The 10966-nt window shown below is 41.3% G+C and overlaps 1 pseudogene across 1 annotated transcript in view; it reads left to right on the forward strand.

Moving 5' to 3' along the window:
* Positions 1-10830, forward strand: part of LOC306945805 (osteoclast-associated immunoglobulin-like receptor) — a 70280-nt pseudogene extending 59450 nt beyond the window's left edge. The window contains exon 4 of the transcript in view: positions 10785-10830. The product of the transcript in view is annotated as an osteoclast-associated immunoglobulin-like receptor (transcript). The remainder of the gene's footprint in view (positions 1-10784) is intronic.
* The last annotated feature ends 136 nt before the right edge of the window (positions 10831-10966 follow it).

Raw genomic sequence — 10966 nt, forward strand, 5'->3', positions numbered from 1 at the left:
TTTAAATGAGCAGTCAAATCCCACAAAAAAACTAGCTATGAAAGCCATTTCTCATCTTCACCTTTAAAACCAATGTTTCTTTTGGATTCCATAAATGACTTGATTTCATTTCGCAAATCATCACATCCTCTTAGCATTTTATCCCAACTCAGCCACCTTCCTTCGGAAAAGTAAATGATGCCCCCATAATCAGCATCTATACTTCTCATGAATTCCTGTAATTAGCAACTATTCAGTCCATTGGACATAATGATGTTCAGTGCAGCTCCTCCGAGAGGGGGTTATTTTCTCGGCAGTCCAGAAAGGATCTCTCCCGACTTCTTCGAATGTGCTCCCTGGGAGCACAGCATCTGTCGCTCCTCGAATCTCCAGCTGCCTCTTTCAGAGAGGCTTTTCTCTTCTACCCTTGTGGTCACAGAACACAGAAGTGGAGCCACAGAGACCACACTTTGTGGCTCGAAATGAAGGCACGGACACAACATTCAGAGCCAGGCGTAGTGCCTTCTGCATATATGTACACTCGGCGACGTCCAAACCGCTCCTTTCCGATGTGCGGAGAAGAGCCCGCAACTCGGAGAAAAGCTGCCGGGGACAGTCGCCCTTTCTCGGCGACGGAGGAACACGACACCGCGGCTGGAGGCTGAAAGCGGCATTCGGCGATAAGCGCGACTTCTCGGGCAGCAACGGCAATCGCTCCGGAGCGCTTCACCGCGAGTGCCACTTCCGAGCCGTGAGAGCGAAGTCGTGCCGGTCTGCAGCCGAGAACGTCCGAATTCAGCCTGCTGCCGTTCCTCCGGAGGGGCTTATTTTCGCCGCAGTCTCTGGGCTGGAAGAGCCCAGAGAGGGCTCCGCCCCATTGGAATGAAAGTAATCTTACATTACTGAGAAAGAGGGAGCAATTTCTGGTTGCATAGACGAAGGATGGGAATTTGGGAAGTCTACCCTAGCAGTTCCTTTGGTTAAATTACAGCTAGGGGAGCAGGATAAAGAAGTTTATCTTTCGTGGATACGGGTGCCTCTTCCTGCCCGTAGATGATTTTGTAACAACAGAAGCAACTAATGCCAATAAAAAAAACAAACAAACTAACAAATACACAAGCAAGCAAACAAATAAATGAATAGCTCACTTTTTGGGATTAATTGAATATGGCCTGAGAAAACAAGAAGGAATAAATATATTCTTGTACATGCCAGGTTACTCTGGCAAGAAATTAAATACAACTGAAATGAAGGATCAAAGAATATTAACTGAATGAGAATTGTAAATCTGCCTTTAACACAAACAGGGAAAACCAAGGTTACAACCCCAGAGACAAAAGAGCAATATTCCATCAAAAACCTCTGGCAAACACCTGGAGAACTCCTTCAAAATTGCAACTGCTTCCCTGGAATCAGACACTGATGCATTGTTTCTCAAAAGCAAGGTCCACATTCCCGCTAGTGTTACGCTTTCTCATTTTATGTTTTAGTCATACGTTACAAAGAAGCTTTGTTACTCATATATACTGAGGACACGTTATCTTCAGCCCAAGACAATGACTCTTCAGCTAATGCCACCCAGGCAAGCCGGATGATTGGTGATGCTGAGAAGGCTCAGGAACATTCTTTCTTGAAACAGGCCAAAGTCCATTCAAAGTTCAAACCTTGGCAAAATGCAAGCTTCGTATTTATTTACACAATAATACTATTGGACTATGGATCAACGAAATAAATGAGTCCCATTCTTGCAAAACCTGTTGCTGGTTCCATTGCACTCTTCTGGAAATCTGCACAGACAGAAATGAAATTCAGGAAGATTCCTGTGTTGCATGCAGGAGATGGTCGCTGCAGTGATCGTGGGAGAGAGCTGTCGTTAGAAAACTGTCATGTGAATTCACAAAGCATATCAAGAACGAGACAGCACCAAAGCTGAGAAACAAGGGTGTTTTTTCCTAAGACAGATAAGATTGCAAGAGAAGATGCTGCTTTCCACAAAGCATCGCATTTTTTTATTTTTTTATTTTTAATATTTCAATTAGTAAGCAGAAGTGGATATATCCACAGCCCATAACAATTCATGGAATTCCTTTGTTGTTCTTTCATACCCCTACAAGGCTTGGCAAAGATGCCCAGTACATTATCAAATGTGGAAAAGCTGCAGTTAGGTTTGTCACAGGAAGCAAGCTTCTGAAGTCCCTGCAACAGGATAGTACCTAAGTGCCGTTTCCAGTTCTTTAAAGACACCAGTTGTCAAGTGAACTAAGGAGATAGGAGCTCCTAAAAAGTCTGCCAATGTGAAAATGAAGTTCCTTACTGATCGTATCTGAGCTACTACCTCTAAAAACCACCACTACCTGGCAGATTACATTGTGGGAAAGGGGTTACAGCCATCAGAACTATCAGAACAGCCTTCGTGTCTTTTATGCCCTATCAGCCAACGCTTCTCTCTCCCTGCCCTGGTTCCCCATTGGCTGAGTACTGCAGGCTCACCAATTTCCCAACATTCCACTAAACATACAGGTACTGGCTAAAGATGAACGGTTGCTAGCTAAGCGTATATTGCTAATTCTCACATTCTGCACTAGGCCACAATTCCTGGAGACCTGCTGTCCTGGGATAGAGGTAAGTTGGGAGGAAAAATGTAGGGGAGCATCACTTGCATTCCTCCTAATATAAAGGAGGGGCAGTTTGACCTCCTGTCAGAGGCCCCTTAAGTTGTTCTTTTGCTGAGGGCCTCTTGGCAAAACAGAATAGCCTATAATACAAAAGTTACAATTTTGGTACTTCTGAAGTATTTCATCTTATCTACTAAGTGTGCATAAATGTGGAATAATAAGCCACTTTCTTCCAGAGAGGCTGTGCACGCCCCGTCCCTGGAGGTGTTCAAGGCCAGGTTGGATGGGGCCCTGCGCAGCCTGCGCTGGTATTAAATGTGGTGGTTAGTGGCCCTGCATGTGGCAGGGGGTTTGGAGATTCATGAAGCTTGAGGTCCCTTCCAACCCTGGCCATTCTGTGATTCTGTGATTCTGTGACTCCTCCGGCTGCTATTACTGGTGAGGAGAGCAGCTCTGTTTCCTGGGCTGATGGATGTGGTCCTGGCCCCAGAGGCATGCATTATATAGAGCGCAAGGTTCTGTTCTGTTCTATTTTGGGCCCAAACTTTTGTTACTTGCGTTCTCTATAAGTGTTGACATGGTGACAGTGTCAAGCTCTTTACCAATCTATTGGCCTTTCTGGTTTGAGCAAGAAATTGCATTTCTAACTTCAGCTCTGAGAAAAGGGCAAAAATTCATTTGGGATTCTTACTACCTTGTACTGTAAATCTCTGAATTCTGTATGGATGGGGCCTTATAAATATTTCTATAATTAGTCAAAGCACAGTAAAGCATATAGTTTTTTTTTCCTACAGGTTAAATACTGCTGATTAGCTGCTTACTTTTTAGAAAGTTCTCTGTCCTTAGTATTTACACAAGTCTTTTTCTGACCTGCTGTAAGCCCGTTAGTCCAAACCAGATAAGGAGTCTCATTTTAGAGCTGGAGATAGTGTAACACTGTTACTAGTTGATACTTGCTATTTCCTTGCATTCCAGGATTACATAATAGACAAAAGAACTGCCTCCTAGAAGAGAATGACTTCTGAATTATAATGCAGTAGTGATCTTGTTTTTGGTGTTATTATTGCATAGGTATATCTGCCTTTGCACTGTTAGTTCTAGAAGATACTGTCTACAGGTATTGCTGACAATTCTCTTCCCCATCACTCTGTATCTCTCGTTGTCTTTTTCGTAGATTCCATTGTGTGTTTTTTTTTCTTGTTCTTCGTTTCTTTTTTCTTTCTTTTTTTGTTTTTGTTTTTATTTTTGTTTGTCTGTCTATCTGTATGGCTGTTGCTTTCGTTTTTCTTTCTTTGTTTGTTTGTTTGTTTGTTTGTGTGTGTGTGGGGGGGGGAGACAGGGGGTTTTGGGAGGGCTGAGTTGGTTGTTTTAGCTTGGTTGTTCTGTTTGTCTGTCTGCTTCCAAGTGACTCCAGTATATGTCCATCTCAGAAATCTGTTTGTATTATGATCTTTAATGCAAATATGAAAAACATTGACTACAGACACCCTTTCACCGATATTCTGATACTTCACTCAACTAAGGAAACCTCATTATTCTTCAACAGGTCATCTACAAACTGATTAGTAGAGAAGAAGCCACTAGGAGTAACAAACAATTAAGAGGCCACGGCCACCTGAGGGAAACCTCATGGTGTTTTGTTTTGGCCAAGGAAAACCAGTTGATTACTTTCAGAACTTGCATAAATTAAAAACATCAATTAATAAAAATGATACAAATAAATAGTAATAATAATTACATAAAAGTAAGAAAAGACCATTCAAGCTGCATGAAAATAAAATCATGGATTCTCACTACCACTGTTGCTGTATTTGTTTATAAAGCCAAGATCATGGCCTCAATCTACTGTGTAAAACTGCATAACTTGACATGCTGTCTTCCTCTAAAGAGGGATTAAAAACACAAATGAAATCTTAGAATCCATTTGAAAATCAATTTTACTTTATTTCCCTGAACTTCAATAATATAGTGACACCCAACCTTCACTTAAAAGTAACTTAAAAGTAACGTGAGCAAACGTGGATTAATAACTGGTATAATTAAGTGTTATTATTCTATAGACCTCAAAGGTGTCTGCCTTCTGAATATCACCAGATTTTACAAAAGATCATTCAGATCCACGCTTTAAACGTATGCTATCAAAATAAGCTCAACTAGCTTACAGAAATGGCTAGGCAGTTTCACTTTCAATAGATACGATTTAAAATGATACCTTTGAAGTAGTGACCAAGCTCGGTGTGGCTTCCATCATTTCTAGCCTCGCTATATTAACTACATCTCAAGAATAAGGATTGCGCTCTTATGGAAAAAATAGGTAGTGAATGTCAGTCTTACTGAGAAGACTAACGGTCATCACTTGATCTAAAAATAATAAAACACGGATCACACAAATATACGTTTTCTTGTCTGGAAAAAAGCAAGAATTTTCAGAAGGAGCATGAAATCACAAGCAGCATGGATGTTCGGATTTTGTATATTCGAGGGCAAAAAAAGAATTCTCAAAGAAAATATCCATAGAAAATACGTAATCCTGTATCGCCTCTGGAGAAACTGCATGTATGCAAGAGCAGTTGGTGAATCAGATGCTAGGGGAGTACTGCTTTGTCTTATCCACAAGTCAGTTCTTTCCACTTAAACACAACAACTTATGAACAGAATTAGGTAATGTTGGAGGAAGATCAAAGCACTGGATTCAGTACCAAAAAACATTCAATGCTGCCAAACTCTTTTAAAACAGCTCAAAGGAAAATATTTGATTTTACTGTGCATCAGAAATACTTGAAGGAAAGATATCTTTATACTCTAGGTCATCAAAAGCCCAAAAGGTAATGCTAACTCCCAGTGCTACTGATGATACAAAAAATGAAAAATTGTCTTTTAATGCAAATATGAATTACATATTTTTTCTGAGATATCAAAGGAAGAGAAAGAGGCTGGAGGGTCACCTTAGATAGTCAAGCTGTCTCCGATATTGTGAGCTCCTCCATCAAGACAAAAAAGAAGGGCTGTTGCTCTAGGTGACAACCTTCCGAGGCAAAAAGAGGGCCTGAGATGTAAACCAGATCCAACACATAGGGAAGCCTTTGGTTTCCCTGGAGAACGGGTAAGAGACATTATTAGAAATCTCACAAGCCTAGTACAGTCACCTGATTATCCTTTTGTGTGTGTGTGTGTGTATTGGCAGTACTTGTCAAATTCACAGAGGTCAGGCAATGTAAACCGAAGTAGGCAGAGGCTTTGGAAGTAAGGAAAAAGTGCTGATACCTTGTACAATTCGGAGATAACTACTTTGTTCCTACACTATCCCGATAACCATTATTGTGCTAGGATGTAGCTGTCAACTGAACTCTGCACCCCTTTGTGGCCGTGTCTATTAGCACGGATGAGTCTGCCCAGTGTTGTCATGGCTAGCGAAATTGGGCCACATCAGTTTTCTGCAATGAGGAACTATAAAAATGAGCGCGGGATAATGAAGGTAAAGCTTATGAATTATTGGAAGGTCTTCTTAAATGAAAAAGAGATAATTACTGAAAAATAGATTTCAGATTTTTCTAAGGAAGTGCAGAATAGGTAGAACATTATTTAAGCATACTGAAATACAACCATTTGAAATCTCCTTTGAATTTCAGAATCGCATGCCTTGTGTGCATTTTATCCTTCACAGAGATCAGCTATGTGTTGGAGCTGTGTTCGCCTGTCACTGACCTGGTAGGAAGTTCCTATATGTGAAGTCTGAAAAACGCTGAAAAATAGATCGTGGGGAATACCACTATGACTCACTTTTCAAATAGAAATTTTCAAATAGAATTGCGACAACTGGATCATTATCCTCTTCAATAAATTAAAAAAAAAAAAACAAAACAAAAAAACCCCACATTTTGAAAACTCTTTTCCTCTCTGCCAAATTTGACTGAAAGGGGCCTAGAATTTCAAAGAGATATGATGCCAAGTGTCAGTGACGCCCCCTGTCATTGTAGAAGTTAAGTTCTGCAACCAACTGAGAGCAACAGAGTAATGTTAATCAAATCCAGACTAAACGGTGTCTTTTTTCCGTCTGCCTTCCTTTTCCAAGACTCACAAACTGCATTTCAGGTATTGCTGTCAAGAGTGACAAAAGTTGCGCTTTTAAGAAAAGAGTTACCTGCTCATGGGTAAGGTATTCTGCCATGTATTCATGTAGATTTGTACTGGCAGGGTCTGTCCTTCCATCTGCAATATAAAGGAGTTCATTCTTCTCTCAAACAAATTCCATTGTATGTACTTTGATGAAGCAGGTAAAATAAAATTTGTCTATTTTTTCTGCCAGCTCTCTGAGGTGGCGTATTAAAAGGTGTTGCTTCTCCTCACAGACGCTGAATCGATCACATGGATTTCTCCATTTTGCTGCTGAGAGGTTACAGATCAGTAGCACTATGCTGTTTACTGATGTCGGAGTATCAAACCCTCATTTCACAAGACTTCTGACAACACAGCATTAGGCACAGGAGTCAGAAACGGAGGGGTGAGGACAATATAGCATTGTGTACAGCTCCCAGAAAGCTGAAATAACTCAGTACTCGGTAGAGTATCACACATGCTTGTCTTTCCAAGTCAAAGAAATAATGTGTGTGCATCTGAAAGCCAAGCAGAAGCTTAGTTACATATGTTTTCTTGGGACGAATCTACTTTCAGTTATTTTAACATGCTTAATAGAACGGTTTCATGTATATATATGTTTCATGCATATTGCCATGTTTCCATAGAATAATCAGGCTATAATTGCTGCGCCTGGAGTGTTTGCTGATTTTGTCATGAAATATCTTGCATTTTACTCACGTTTTTACCTCTTACTCCTGTTAACATGCAACATCATCTAGTAACAACATTCATGTAGACAAGTGATTTCATTATGGGTTAAACAACCGTTGGATAAAAAGCTATCAGACATTCCCATTACTATGTGCTCCAAATACTTTGAGAATAACTGAAAATTCATGAAGAAAAAAAATGGCTGGTGGCTGAGAAAGGTTAAAGATACATGGTGCTGTATGTCCCCTAACGACACAGCAAATTGAATACAAAGAAAGATACTGAGCAGGCTCCCACCTAGCATCTGCACAGTAAGCTACAGAGTAAAAAGCCAATCAACATCTTCATGCCACTCTCTGGTAAGAAGAATAACCTCCAAAACAACTTCATTGAAAATCTTTTAACTTGCACTAAGAGAAACCTTTTATTAAACAGTTTTGAGAGAAAGTGTGTGTGCTCATCCACTAGAAAAGGAGGCTGTTTGCATAAGGGGCTTCTCAAATAAAGCTTATGTACAGTTCATTGAGTGCTTTGAAAATTCAGGCTGTTTACAATGATTCTGATTTTGTAAGAATCAATTATTACAGAGTCTACACTTCCTGAACAATTGAACTAACATTGTATTCCTAATAAACATAAATGTAATTTTAATCAATACACGTGTTGTATGTTTACACAATCCCAACTCACCTTTCTGAAACATTCTTTGGACTTTTCTGATCACAAGAGTATTGCACTGAGTGCAGGTGTCCAGTTGTGGAAAGGCCTGCCTTAATGCTGATGTGTGGTGTGAAACTGGGGTGCTAGACACAACTAGTTCCAGCCCACTGCTACTCCCTCCTACTGCCCCACAGGACCCATTAGCCAAAGGGCAGGCAGCTCAGAGGGAGTGGAGCTCAGAAGAAAGATCCCAGAAAAGAGTGGGAACACCTTGGAAGAAGGTCATGGAGAAGGTGCTATGTGCCCCCAGCAACGCTCACCCTGCAGCTCCTGAAGAGCGTATGCTGGATCAGGGAGAGGTGTGAGGAGGAAGGGAGAGCGGAGAGGAGCTACTCTGCGACAGATGAAGGAGTCAGAAACGGAGGGGTGAGGAAGACCTGCTGAGCAGGGCATGGGATGAATAAATGAAATTTATTTTCCCTAAGTTAAATTTGTTTGACTTCTGAGGTAATATTCCCATGGGCTTTCCCCTCTCTCTCTGGCTTTCTGTGCAGGGGGAGTGAGAGAGAGGCTGAGTGAGTGTCTGGTGGCCATAAAATCAACACACCAAATACACTGTGGCAAAAGCAATATAAAATCAATATACATAGATTGACAAGTTACAGTCTCAGCACCTTGATTATTAGGAAGTCAGGTAGATCTTGGGGCATTATACAACAGATGTTCTTATTGATGGTGTTGATTGCCTAAGCAAATTATGCCTTTGAAGTGAAAATCGTACAGTAGATTCCGTGTGTATGTATGAGGTCTGCTTCAACAGTAACGTCTCCTATGTGATTATATTCGTCCACAAGATCAGAGGCCGACGCTGGTGGTGTGACAATAGAGGATGTACCTTCTCAACAGTATTCCACTACACGTATATTACATACCTGTATATAAACATACGTATATACAGGCGTATTAGTGTTTAGTGTATTTAGCTAACATTTTGACAGTTACCTGCTTTTTTTTCTACCCCCCCCCCCCCCAAGACTATTTTTATGATTTTCCAGGATCAAAGAACATCTATAACAATTAATTTTCCATAGATCATTTCTTCTTTTTTTCATAATGTTGCGTTCCCTTACTTTCTGGCTCTGAACTTTGCTTCCACAATGCAAAGCTTTTCCAGCCACCACATGCATACAGCCAAGACATTTTAGTGTGAATTAGATACTCAGGCATACACAACCTGTAACCCACATGCTACGTGTATCCCAACTCAACTTGCACCCCCTACAGCTGTATCTATCATGGTAGCAGCTCGACCCTGATGAGTGGCCAGGCCCAGCCCAGAGTCACAGCAAGGTTGGCAGAGCAGCATTGACAAATAAAGCAACAGAACTGAGAAAAGGCTGCCACCTGAAGAAAATATTTTAAACAAAGTCACATGGCAAAAGAATGTAATGACAGTGCTCTCTAATGGGATATAAGCGCCACAGCAGGTAACCATACAAGACCATACGGCCATACCTAACAGGTAACCATACATAACCTACAAGAACCATAGCAGCAGGTAACGAAGACAAATTAGCTCACCCCTTCCAGAAACTAGTAACAACTCAAAAGAAGAGCAAACTCAGAGAGATACTGCTCCCTCTGCTGCTAACACTTAAATAAAAGCACCTTTTCCAATCATCGCTTGCACCTGAGCTCCCTGGGATAGCCTTGACCTCTCAACTAACGTTCAATCACTGGTTCAGGCTGTGAAGGGATGGAGTGCAGCAGAGTTGCCAGGTCACAGCCTGAACCAAAGAGTGAGTAGGTCAGGGGTAAACTCCTGCTGTTTGGGAAACATGAAGTACAACGTGCATCGTGATGCAGGTACAGTACCTATCAATGATGTGATTGACAGGCGATTGTTGCAAGGTGATTGTTGGCGGTCTTCTTATGGTGCTGTTGGAACAGTACTTGATGTTCCTTCTGGAGGCTTATCTTCTTCAGTTTGGGTTTGGGTTCACTGGTTCCCAGAATTTCAGCACTCCACCACCTGGTGTCATGACATACCCTCGTAGACACCGAAGCACGCTGAGGTGTTGATGCTCCTACCAGTGGTCCTGTGGACTTTGCAGCCTCAAGGGGAGTAGTACAGATGTTTAAAAGGTATCAGGAGTGGTGGGTCTGCCTTCAGTGGTAGGATACAGGCTGCGTTTTTGTCTTGAGTCAAACAGCTCCACTTGTGCTGGGGCATGTCCTGGCCTTTGGTACAACATCCTTTGTCCTGTATTTACCTTCGAAGGTCAATATTAATTATTCTGCCATACATCCCCCATTTCGGAACTGCAAGCAGCTTTCGTGTCTTCTCTATGTGAGAAGTTAGTCCAGAAAAAGGTTTTAACTCACCCTACGAATCCTGCCATGGGGCTGTTCTGCCAGTCATACAAAGAAAATTGTCTTTCTTCTCTGCAGAGTACAATGAACTTTTCATCTTCTCATTTCACAGTTGTATCTTTTAAAGAATAAAAGTAAATATAAAATTAGCGAGGATTCAGTAACAGTCGGTCAGCTATAAATACTTGTAAATGGGAAACATACAGTGAGCATCTTTGGAATTATGACGTTACAGCATTCTGATTTTAGGAAAGTTACAATTAAGCTCCGTTTCAATACAACCAACTCTATATTACAAACTCAACAAAAACGTACGGAGGAGCAGAAGTCCTACTCAGTGCACTTAGTGCCTTTTACACGGTCATTCAGATACAGCATGGTCACAGCTCTGGCCTGGTTCGACCTGGATCCTTGACTAAATGGCACAGGGGGACCCATGGACCCACGCCCTGTGATGGGTCTAAAAACAAAACAGCGGCAACGAGCTAAGGGAGAAAATTAATTTACTAGATATTATAGCACAATGTGAGAGAATGCAATATAGCACAATA

This window comes from Tetrao urogallus (assembly GCF_951394365.1).
Source record: "Tetrao urogallus genome assembly, chromosome: 4".
Classification (NCBI taxonomy): Eukaryota; Metazoa; Chordata; class Aves; order Galliformes; family Phasianidae; genus Tetrao; species Tetrao urogallus.